The 12,562-nt window shown below is 42.8% G+C and overlaps 1 protein-coding gene across 1 annotated transcript in view; it reads left to right on the plus strand.

The window, feature by feature from the left end:
- The window catches only part of CNTNAP2 (contactin associated protein 2), a 1,529,860-nt gene that overhangs the window by 1,090,283 nt on the left and 427,015 nt on the right, over window positions 1-12,562 (plus strand). The gene's annotated exons all lie outside the window — the stretch shown is intronic.

Here is a 12,562-nt window from a genome sequence, read left to right on the forward strand (position 1 = left end):
AGATTACTGAGATGTGTGCAACTGGGGAGAATCGTGTGCTGAAGCACACAGGCAGATAGAGCAACACGGCTGAAAGCGTTTCCAGCCTCGCGGTGGCTTTCAGTGAGGGACATGGAGAGCCAGAGACAATAGAGACTGGTGGGAGGCATGTCCCCCTTTACCTTACACACACACACACACACACACACACACACACACACACACACACACACGTGCGCACATGCACACACACACACGTGCGCACACGCACACACACACACACACACACACGCACACTTGTGTCTTTCCTTAGCTATGTCTTTATTATGTGGGAAATGACAGGTAGATCCACTGATCCCCTGTCTGCTGTTTAAACACAGCATGGAAAATGAGGTTTGAAAGTATCCAAAGAAGGGGCCAGACCAATAGTACAGTGGGGAGGGCATTTGCCTTGCATGCGGCTGACCCAGGTTCCATCCCCAGCATCCCATCTGGCCCCCTAAGCAACGCCCAGAGCAATTCCTAAATGCAGAGCCAGGAGTAATCCCTGTGCATCACCAGGTATGACCCCAAAAGAAAAACTAAAAAAGACTCCTCTGCGAACTCACTGTGCAAGGAGCAGAGAGCCAGACATAGCCCCTGAACACTGCTGGATGAGGCCTCGAATGCACTCACCCAATAACAATAAATAAAAAAATCAGATTAAAAATTGCTGTAACTTTAAATACACTTCCTGTTTCAGTAAACTTGTCTTGCCCAGGGTCATGATCTGAACAGTAATAACCCCAAGGCAGAATAGATGTCACAGGTGAAGAGCATTGTACTCAGTTACCAGTGACTATTGGTTTTCCCGAGTCCCCCAGAACATGACACTTGAATACAGGACCCCACTTCACTGCAGATATGATGGTCACATGAAACGTAATGAGTCTCTGGGAGGCTGTGTTTGATCTCATCCCACACAACCGTAGCCCCAGCAAGCTGTCCAGATAGGCCCTGATTTACCCTGATTTGCCAGTAGAAGAAACAAGTAGAATCTCAAGCTGACAAAAAATTCCGAGTTAAAATTTGAGTCTAGTACTGCTGGAAAGAGCAGAGGGGTGCCCTAGAAAGTCAAGAGGAGGTTCAAGACTTGCCAAGCAAACAGTCTCGGGTGAAGGAGGGGTGATTGAAAGACAAGACACATCAGTTGTCTTGATGACTTGCTGACTTGGTGACACCATTGTCCTCACTTCTCAGAGAGAAATTGCATGGTGAGGAGGAAGAGGAAGAAAGGGAGTGATGAGAAGTACAAGAAAGAAGTATGCAGTGACTGACTTCCGTCCTGAGAGATGAGTCTTGTTCAGCTGTCTGCTGAAAGGGGCCAGTATTGAGCAAAACACGTCTGGAAAGAAGGCAGTGAATTTTGCTCAAACACCTGGCATTAAAGAAGCAGTGAGCGGCTGGGAGTGACCTTGAGAATTAGTGTTCTCTGCAGCCAATAGGAAAAACTGCAAGTCTGAAAAATATTTCCCAGGTTGATGACTCAGAAGGGGTCAGGCATCGTCACTCCTCTCCGTGCTAGGCACCAGGTGAGACTGGCAAGAAGGCTGGCGACACAGAAGAATCTGTTCTTTGCAAAAAAAAAAAAAAAGTATAGCAGTGCAGCCAGGCACGGAATGAAGAAAATTCAGCAGTTGAGATAAGGCGGGTGGCTTGGGTACGTTTGGGGTTTACTCTGTATAGGCACCTTAATAGAATTATTCATCTGGAACTCCAAGGCAACAGTAAGCAGAAAGTGTGTCTGAAGATTGTGTGTTTTGTTCATTTATTACAATCAAACTGAAAAGAGTTGGCTTGACAGAAAAAAAATAAAACAAGAGCAAAATGGGAGGACTAGTTGGCATAAAGGGGAAGTTTACCGAGCATAGCACTCGCCACTGGTGGGATCACGAGCAGCCGCAGAAAAGAATTTTACTTCCAGACCTGCCCAGGAAAATGCACAGTGCGCTTTGGCATTCGTTTCTTTTATTGTCAGGAAGAGAAAGATGCAGGGCACACTTGCAAGACTTTCCAGTTTAAATAAATAGCCCATTTCCCAACTTGAAAAATCCGACACTTGTTATGGCTATTGATTGGGGGACTTTGCATCTGTGCCACCTTTATTAACTGCTGTGCTATCAAGTGCCACTTTGGCATCTTGGTTCCCTGGGAGGAGGGCTGGGGAATGGATGGATAGTGGATTCCACTGGCCCGTGTGCTGTGGATGCCAGGCTTCTGCTCCCAGCAGCAGGAAGTGTGTGTGTGTGTGTGTGTGTGTGTGTGTGTATGTGAGTGTGGTGAGGGGGGAGAGAGGGGACCCACTCAACAAGCTCAAGAAATAAATCATGTCTTTGTCGCACTCTGCCTTCAAGAATGACTGAACTTCTCCGTGGTGGCATGTCGCTTTTCATGAGAGTCATAGTGTGCACGGGTTAAAGATCAGAGCTTACTATTTTAGAGCCGTGTGCCCCGTTTTCGCTTGTGTAGCAGTTGAGAAGACTGAACACATTTGAGAAGACCTGGCACCAAGCTCCTTCCTTCCCTCTCATCCTTTTTTTTAATAAGTTTGGGAAAGACGAGTAAAGAGAGGCTGCTAAAATCTCAGGGCTGACTGTATAGAGACGTTACTGGTGCCCACTCGAGCAAATCAGCGAACAACAGGATGACAGTGACACAGTGAAGTTTTATTGGATCACCGTGAGATACGGTTACAAACTTGCATGATTACATTTCAGTCATACAGTGCTCAAGCACCCGTCCCTCCACCAATGCACATTTCCAACCACCATTGTTCCCAGTGTCCCACCTGCTGCCTCCTGCCCCACCCCACGCCCCACTCCCTGCCTCTGTGGCAGGTACAATCCCCCTTACTCTCTCTCTTCTTTGGGGCATTATGATTTGCAATCCAGATACTAGAAGGCCATCATGTTTGGTCCTTGGTCTACTTTCAGCACACATCACCCCTCCCAGGCCATCCCTACAATAATCATCAGTGGTTCTTTCTCCATCCCAACTGCCGTTCCACTCACCATGGCATACTTGATATGCCGAAAACAGTAACAACGACGGTCCTCATTCCCCTGATCCTGAAAGAGCCCCCAGTATGCCATCAGGCTGTATTAACAAGCGACAGAGATGAATGGAAACATTACTGGCGCCCACTTGAGCAAACTGATGAACAATGGGATGACAGTGATACAGTGATGTCCAAACACTCCAGAGAGGAACTCAAGCTGACATCTAAATTTTAGTCCTGTGATACTCTGACCAGGGAATTGTACTACACGTTGTGCTGGATTTTTGCCCTAAAAATTGAGGGCACCCCTCACCCTGCTCGTTCCTGTTTAAACCTGCCTTGTCATGTCTTTCTTGGACTGGATTTGAGGACACAGACTCAGCCTGAGGTTTTCCGCAAGGCAAGTGTCGGAGTCACAGTGGGAAGCGGGATGCGGGTGGAGGGGTGAGCTCTTGCATGCTGGGGAGAAAGAGGATAGTCCAAAGGCTGATGGGGCTTCTCAGCCCAGACAGACACAAGCCTCTCAGCCTTCATTTCATTACTCTTATTGGAGACGTCTGCAAGAATTGGTGGACACGCAAATACATTCGCGTTTGCCTGTTCAAGTACATAGGTTTGTTCGAATCTCTGTTTCTAGTTACCCAGATAGTAGCAGGTGTGCGGATGTGTTCCAGGCTCCTGTTGTCTGTAGAATCCACACTTTCTCCCTGGCCAGGCCCTTCACTACCCTCGGTTTGGAAGTGACCCCCTCACCCTGAAATCCCATGATGGTGACAGGCTCCACCCTCGACCTTGCTGGATCACTTGTTTCCTGCTACGTGCCGGGGACTGTACCGGAAGGCGCTGCTGCAGAGTCCTGCCCCGGAGCTGTGGGTCTGTTGCGGACAGGCGTGTGTGGTTCAGCTGGGGTGCAGTACGGTGAATGCGGGATGAAGTCCCCCACCCCTGCTCCCAAGGGTCTGCCTTCAATCCACCTTAGAATCCAGCTCCGCCCGCTATTTCAGCTGCGATTCCAGTCTCACTAGTTTCTCTAGACAGGTTCGCCTCTGCCTCTGCCAAGCAACACCCCTGGCTCTCACACCCCCCACGTCTTACCCCGGGTTCCTACACATCTATCTACTCTGCCTACAGTTGCCTCTCCCTATAGCATCAACAGACAGTTTCTCTCTTTCTTTCTTTTTATTGAATCACCATGAGATACTGTTACAAAGCTTTCGTGTTTGAGTTTCAGTCATACAATGATCAAACTCCCATCCCTCCACCAGTGCACATTCTCCACCACCAATGTCCCCAATATCTCCCCTCTCCCATCCCAACCCTCCCCCTGCCTCTGTGGCAGACAATTTCCCCCATACTCTCTCTCTACTTTGGGGCATTGGCTTTGCAATACAGATGCTGAGAGGCCATCATTGATCCTTATCTACTTTCAGCACACATATCCCATCCCCAATGATCCTTCCAACCATCAATGAATTAGTGATGCCCTCTCTATCCCAGCCGCCTTCTTCCCCAGTTCACAGGGCAGGCTTCCAACTATGGATCAATATTCCTGGCCTTTGTGTCTATTGTCCTTGCTGACACACAGTAAGGTAAAGAGATAGAGCTCAGTGACAGAGTTCTTGCCTTGTATGCTTGCCTGGGAAGCCTGGGTTTGATACCTAAGATTGAAAAAAAATTATATATATACGCATATATATGTATATGTATATTATATATGTATATAATTATATACATTTATATATTTGATTCCTCCACCCCTCTCGGAGAGCCCAGCAAGCTACTGAGAGTATCTTGCCCGCATGGCAGAGCCTGGCAAGCTACCGGTGCTGTATTCAACATGGCCAAAACAGTAACAAACAAGTCTCACAATGGAGATGTTACTGGTGCCCACTCGAGCAAATCGATGAGTAACGGGATGACAGTGACAGTGATATGTACATATCCATTGTAGCAACCTTTAAGGTTAAAAATGAAAAGGAATCTTGGAAACTCTCCTTCCTAAACATTTTTAAATGCAGAAAAAAAATAAATTCTTATATCTCTCTGAATGTGCAGTTGAGCTTGCATGAAAGAGGGAATGTTCCAGAGGCCTAAATTACAGAAAACCCACGGAACAGCAGCCCAAAGACCATGCGAGGCAGAAGCTGACCTGGATCTCAGCTACTCCCTTGCCACCTACAGCTGCTGCTTCTGTGTGTGGCAAGAGGAGGAACAGGCCCAGTCATGAGCTGGAGCAAACCTTTGTGGGGGTATTTGGCCCAATCACCTAGTCTCTGGGTGGGAAATTAAAAAAAAAAACTAAAAACCCCCATTCTGCAAAAGAGCATAGCATAGAAATTTTAATCATCTGGCCCTTGGCTATGAAAGACAAGAAAAGGAAACTACCGCTTGAAGATGAGTAACAAGAAGACAATTGTGATGCAGGCTTACAGTTTCACTTTATACCAATGGCAAAATGTTCAGTTGAGAGAGGTCCCTGTGTGGCTGATTTCAGAGGTAGCTTAGGGGTGCAGTGCATGCCTGGCTTCTCAGAGACCCTAAGTTTGAGCCCCATCACCTAAAACTAAGCATAAACATACAATCCCAGTTAAGTAATATCCCCAGGTAGCTGATGTAGACAAACGCAAATTATCTTAGAGAGTCAATGTTTTAACCAAAACTCAAAGAATCCCACAGTATCCAAAAATGCAAGCTCATGGAAAAAAAAGAATCATGAGGTGTTCAAACATGTGGGGAAATAAGGCAGCAAATGGTGAGCAAACAGAAAAAAAATGCATTTTCAATCTTGCAAAAATTTAAGATATTAAAATTAATGGATCATCAGTTTTACAAAGAGGGGGGGAAATCTGAGTTATGATTAAGAGAAACTATCAAAAATGGCATCCAGCATTTGGAAAGGAACCAAAGCTATAGAAATCCCAAGTGTAATAGGTAAACTGAGAAGCTTAGTATTGAAGTTAAATACCAGTAAAATGGGAATTGGATTCTGAAAAAATTTCCCAGCAAGCTGCCTGTGAGATAAAGAGTTGTTAAATATGAAAGCAATTAAGAACAAGAAAATTAGATCAAGAAGATCTAATACACATCTAGCTGGGGTTTTGGAATAAGAGGGAAAGAAGGCAAGACTCTAGGGCATAGTGGCTAAGAATGAGCCAGAATTGAAGAAAATATGCAGAACTAGACTGAGATTAAATAGCCCAAGGATCCAGATGAGGATAAAAATATCTTAGCTATATAGAAAAAATATGTTACAGATCAGCTATAAAAAATAATAGATCTTAGATTGACAGCTGATCTTAATAGTGGTAGTAGTAATAGAGTAATAAAGTAATGGAGTACTACTTCATAGTAGGAATAGAGACAGGAGTATTTTCAGCATTGTAAGAAAACATACTTAAACATTCCACCCAATCCCACAGGTCATATCACCCAAATTACTCCTCCAATATGCGATGTGTATTTTCTTCATTTTATTATGAGTGTGCTTTATCGTATAACAAGACATAAAACTATCCTCATTGAAAATTGCTTAGTGTAAATGTCTTTCCACCAGCGCAGAAGTTTCTAAGAGCACAAACCCACGTTTTCCCTCCACCATCCTATATTGTCTCTCCAGCACCAAGAAAGGTTGTTATCTAATATGCCATCTCTGTTGTAAAATATATTGTGCAACTAATTTGAAAAATCGTAGCCATGTTTTAAGCATAAATCGAGTCACAGTGTATGCATTCTTAATCGGTAAAATTCAAGGTGCGTGTTAGGGTACCATTTGGTAACATGATAGGCCCAAGTGAGCCTTGTTTTACCAAATGAATACTCTTTTTTAAAAGATGATAAAGGATAAAAGGGGGGAGGATCAGCACCATTCACAAAAATTCATCTAAAAGTTTAGTTACTGCCTTTTTGTGAATATTTAAAATAAGTGGTTAGGTATTTTTCTAGTTGAAATGACTAGAAAGGTCCAGTATTGTGTCTGAAAAACAGCACAGAGATGCATGATATTACTTGGTATTTGTGATCACTTTTTTCCCAGAGGCCATACGAAAGAACCAACCTCTTATTAATGAGCCCTGGAGGCCAGTGCCAATGGACACTGAGGTCCCAGTAACTTTAGAGCAAAGTTCTCTGTGCTATGTCTTTAATGCTGCTCAGAATTACAAACTCCCATCTCGTCTGTCACTTCAATTCCATTTAAATTAATAAAATCTAATTCATTGGAACAGGATTCAAAGTGATTTGATTCAACTCAATCACATTCTGTTCAGTGGAATCAGTCCTTGATTGAATCTATTACATTCAATTCAATAATATAAATTTAAATATTATGCAGTGACATTAATTTTTAATTAATTAACACTTCAGCAGAGGTCCAGTTTGATCTGATCTTCAATGTTCCCTTTCTAAATTTGGTTCCTATTCAAATCAATAAAATATAGTAAAACTCCTATGTAATTCTGAAAGATATATGAGGCTAATCAACTGCATTCATTTTTATTCAGCCCTAATCAAAGGAGTTTAGTGACATTCAATCACTGAGAAATAAAATGTTCACCTTTAACTACCAAATTGAATGTTTATATTATAACTTCAAAATTATGAGTTTTCCCAACTTTAAAATAACTGTCTTTAAAATGAGCTAGTAGGGACTTCTAGGATTCATTTTTTGTTTTGTCTTTATATGAACATGGAATGACATAGAATTAGGTGGTTGGGAAACAAAGGAGGACATTGCTAGCTGGTTTAATAAGCTGGCTTTATAAAAATTATAGGTAGCTTGCAATAATAGTCTTTTAATTCCATGAGTATACCATGGTATATCATTTTTATGTTATTTTTTAAAATTCATCTAAATATTGAAACACAGGTTTCTAAACTCATGATAGTGATTATGAAATTGCAAACAAGAGAAGTTCCAATGACTAGATTAGCCTGATTACACAACCAGAAATTCTAAGTGGATTATCACATCTTCTCTGGATTATTATTTGCACTGGAAGGAAGGTTCTCCATGGTGTGCCCATATGGTCTAGAATTATACAAGCTGAAGCTATCTCAGTTAAATGCTGAGATTTAACTGAGATAGCTTCAGCTTGTATAATTGACTGTTTTGCTTCGTAAAATAAAACAGAGAAGACAAACATCCGATGATGTCACTGATGGGTGGTACATGGAGAAAGCAAACAGATAAACTTAAGTAAAACAAAAATTCACATTTAGACTGTACAACCAGCCAGATTATCAGAAGGCCAGGGGGATGGGAGAGGTTGTAAGATGAGCATGCCCGGAGTCAGTGGGGAAGGGCAGCGTTGGATGGTTAAGGGCGAAACCTTCTGCAGTGTACAGCCGTGCTGAGTTTTACTGAGATTTAGTGCCTCAGCTACGAAACTTCTGTTGAATGTAGAATGCAGTGTTACGTCAATAAGAAAGAAAACATGTCTTCACTTAGCATCTATCACCATTTGCACCCTGGTATAGATGAGTAATCAGCCAGTGGGGTCAATGGAAACTTACTGAGACAGTAACATAAAAAATATTTAGTGTGCGCTGATAATGGCAAAAGGGAAAAGCGATGGGAGATTTTTCAAGGCTTGTATCACTTCTCTAGAAAAGGATTCAGCTCTCTGGAGATGGGTCAGGCCGCCAAAGTACCCCCGGTAGCAAGCACCTTGGCGGGGTAGGGGAAGTCACCAGCAGGGACACTGGGGTGCACCCTGAAACTCGGTTATGTTTCTAGGGCCTTAGGCATGTTCTGTTTCCTCTGCTACAAAAGGGGAAAAGTCTCCCATAAATCTTTAACAGAATTTGGAAATAAGCAGATAGTAATAAATACAGTAGAACTACACTACATTTCATAAATACATCTTTTTTTTTCCTTTTGGAGACTATGAAACCCTCAAGTATTATTTTGAATATCCTATAGAAATGGGTGGAACGGAAATAATTATCTCAGTGACCATACTACATCTTACAGACTGTACCCCAATAATATTTATCCCAGAAGTTAAAAAAAAATGTATAGGAAATGACAAGAATGTGCCACAATTTCATTATGAAGTCCTCTTGCATTTGTCCTTCTGTTTCTGAAATAACTTGTTATTGAGTAAATAACGGAGATCCATTGGATATTTAAATCTCAGGGAAAGAGCAGCCTTAAATCTTTCTCTCTTTCCCGGTTGAATCATCCAAACCAAAATAAACCCTCCATCATAATAAAACTGGATCATAAGTGAATACAAGCAGTGTAGCGATTGTATTTAATTCAACCCATATTTGGCTGCTTTGCCACAATATGCCTTACGTTGACAATTTAGCTTCCGGTTAATGTAAAATATGGCTTACTATTGCCTCATCTGCAGTCACGACCGTACCCTCTTAACATAGTTACCAGAGATCTTATTTCGAGGCTAGAGAAGTTCTTGAACTCTTGGCACTAGGTAATTAAATTATTTTTTCTCACCACTTCATATTCTTGTCTTTTAAATAGTCTCTCCATTTTTATTGCCTTTAACTGTTTTCCCCCACCAAACCAATTAACAGGTAAATAATGATTTGTAAAGCAAAAAGTAGCACTTCATTAGCATAGCCCTGGAACCAGGCGACTCGTTGCTCAATGAAAATTGAAACTTTTCTCCTTGCTGAATATAAAATGTGCACTAAATTAATAATTTATTTTACTTACAATGATTTGATTTCACCCAATTAGCCGGTGTTAGTGAAAAAGGAATACAATTCACCCCCGTCCCTCCTGCCCGAGCTTGTTTTTCTTATTGGCATTCTTCTGTCGTGCTGGAAATGAAAACAGCTCAGTAATTTTGTGCTGTGTTTCACTTCTTTTCCTGGGAAGGAGGGCCGGTAAGATGAATCTTCTATCACCGTGTCAGAACAATCACTATAGGGTGCTAAAGCCTAGTGATGAGGGAAAATAGTTGGCGAGTGGGGAAAGAAAGTGGGCGACTGAACTACTCCCAGACCTGGTCTGCGCGGGCGCCTCCATTCTCAGACCCCGAGAAGTGTCGCGTCTCCTCCCTCGGAAACCCACCCTGGTGTCTACTGAAGACCCCCTCTCCGTGGGGACTGAGCGGCGTGCTGAGATGAGCCCAACCTTCAGGCTCCCATGGAAACTGAGGGCCCAGACGGCGTCCCAGGGAGAGACTCCCTCCCTGGGCCTCGGGGTGCCCTGCCTTCAGGGACTTGGGACACGTTCACCTGCCCCTTTTCCTTCTGCACATTTCTCACTGTCTTCTGCTCACGGACATTCTGATGGTCACCCTGACCTCTTTCCTGACACCTCTCTGATTTTTCGGAAGCACGTCGAACTACTCACTGCTTCTCTGGTTCATACAATTCCCCACGCCTCTCCAGAAGGAAAATAGAGTGGAATTTGATTGTTTCTGAAGGTTGTGGATGCTCAGAAGTGGATCTGAGGTTCTGAAATATAGATAGATTGATGATAGATAGATAGATAGATAGATAGATAGATAGATAGACAGACAGACAGATAGATTCTTACCTAGTAGTAGGAGCAGAAAACAAGAGAGCTTTCTGTCAAGCATTACTGATTCCAAATCTACAAGATTCTGGTTTTTTGCCTCTCCGATGCTGGGTACACCAGCATTCCCCAGTTCCCCAATTTGATGATCATCACGGAAGTGTTGGAACACTGTATGACTGAACCGGACCATGGTCCATCTGTTTTGAAATTCTCTATCTCATGGTGACTCAATAGCACTGTCTGTCCTGTTCTCCCATTGCTCATCAATTTGCTCGAGCGGGCACCAGTAACATCTCCATTGTGAGACTTGTTAGTGTTTTTGGCAAATCAAATATGCCATGGCTAGCTTGCCAGGATCTGCCATGGGGGCGAGATACTCTCCGAGAGGAACGGAGGAATCAAACTCAGATTTGCTGTGTGCAAGGCAAACACCCTACCCACTGTGCTATACAAATAATTATTTTCAATAAATATGCACTATAATGACCACAAGGTATAATTTAAACACCTAATTCTTTTTTGCTTTGCTTCCTAGTCCACACCCAGAAGCGTTTAAGACTCAGTCTTGACTCTGTGCTCAGGGATCACTACAGGCAGGCTCAAGGAACCACATGAGGTGCAGAGATCAAACCTGGATTGATTGCATGCAGGGACAAGAGCCCTCTGTATTATCTCCCCAGATCCTAACCAACTAATTCTTGATTGAGGAAGTTAACATTCAAAATAGAAAGATAGCACACACCTGCATCTGGTTTAGCTTAAAATGAAAACAAAAGTGCCCAGTTGGGATGAGTCAATACAAAAAACTATGGACACAAGAAATGACAATTTAAATAAGCCCCAGTAACATTACCAAGGCACCTACTGGAGCTTGACTGGAGCGATAGCACAGCGGGTAGGGCATTTGCCTTGCATGCAGCCGACCCAGGTTCGATTCCTCCGTCCCTCTCGGAGAGCCCAGAAAACTACCAAGAGTATCCCGCCCTCATGGCAGAGCCTGGCAAGCTCCCCATGATGTATTCAATATGCCAAAAACAGTAACAAGTCTCACAATGGAGACGTTACTGGTACCCACTCGAGCAAATCAATGAGCAAAACAACAGGACTACAGCACTATAGTGCTACCATGATGACTCAAAAAAGATTAAAAAGAAAATAGTAGAGCTTCAGGGGGCCTTGGAAGGATGCAAAGGATAGATGGATGTGTTCTAGATGGCCTCAGAGACCTTTGTCACAAAGCTCCATCCACCACTGCTCTTTTCTTGAAACATGGCTAGAGATGAACTCAACAGAGACCTACTACTGCCAATGGGCCAAACTGCCTGGCCCAAATTTTATGATTTTCATGAATTGGATTGTTCAAGTGTCATTTTTTTAAACTCCTAACTATATCAAAAGCAGACAAGAGTTTGTAATTAGTTGTGATTTCAACATCGGGATACATCAGGAGTTGTATGTGTTACTCTTTACCTGATAACAAATAAAAAGAGAAAGGAAAATAAATCAATGTGGGAGCAAACAGTCCTGCATATATGCATTTATAACATACATGTAGTACATGCTGGGCCAAGGCGCAGAGAAGCAGAAGACAAGTCTGTGAAATGGGTTCATTTGTCAGAGCTGGCTGTTTCCTCCCTTCAGAACAAAATACTGAGATCTATGAAAATCCAGTCCAAAAAAATTTTTTTTCAGAATTCCATAATTGATGCCATAAGTAATCTCACCAAGAGAAAAGGTGACTTTTCCAAATTAAGTCAGCCCAATTAGAAAAATCTAGCCATTTGTGTGAAATGGAAAACTCCGTGAAGGATTCCTTTACCAGTTCAGAGCACTTGTTCATTCATTACATCAAGTCTGAATGTTAATCCTAGCGCTTAGTTTGATAACTTTCAAATGCCCTCCTTTTAACAAAATTGTTCTGAAAATCTATTGGCATTTCTGGGGGGGGGAAATATCACAAAACCTTCTGTGTGGTTCTGATACAGCTCTTTACTGCATCTTTGTTCAGAACTTGATAGCTCCTGCAGAACGAGCCCATCCTTCATCTTTATTTC

Source organism: Sorex araneus, chromosome 1, assembly GCF_027595985.1.
Source record: "Sorex araneus isolate mSorAra2 chromosome 1, mSorAra2.pri, whole genome shotgun sequence".
Lineage (NCBI taxonomy): Eukaryota > Metazoa > Chordata > Mammalia > Eulipotyphla > Soricidae > Sorex > Sorex araneus.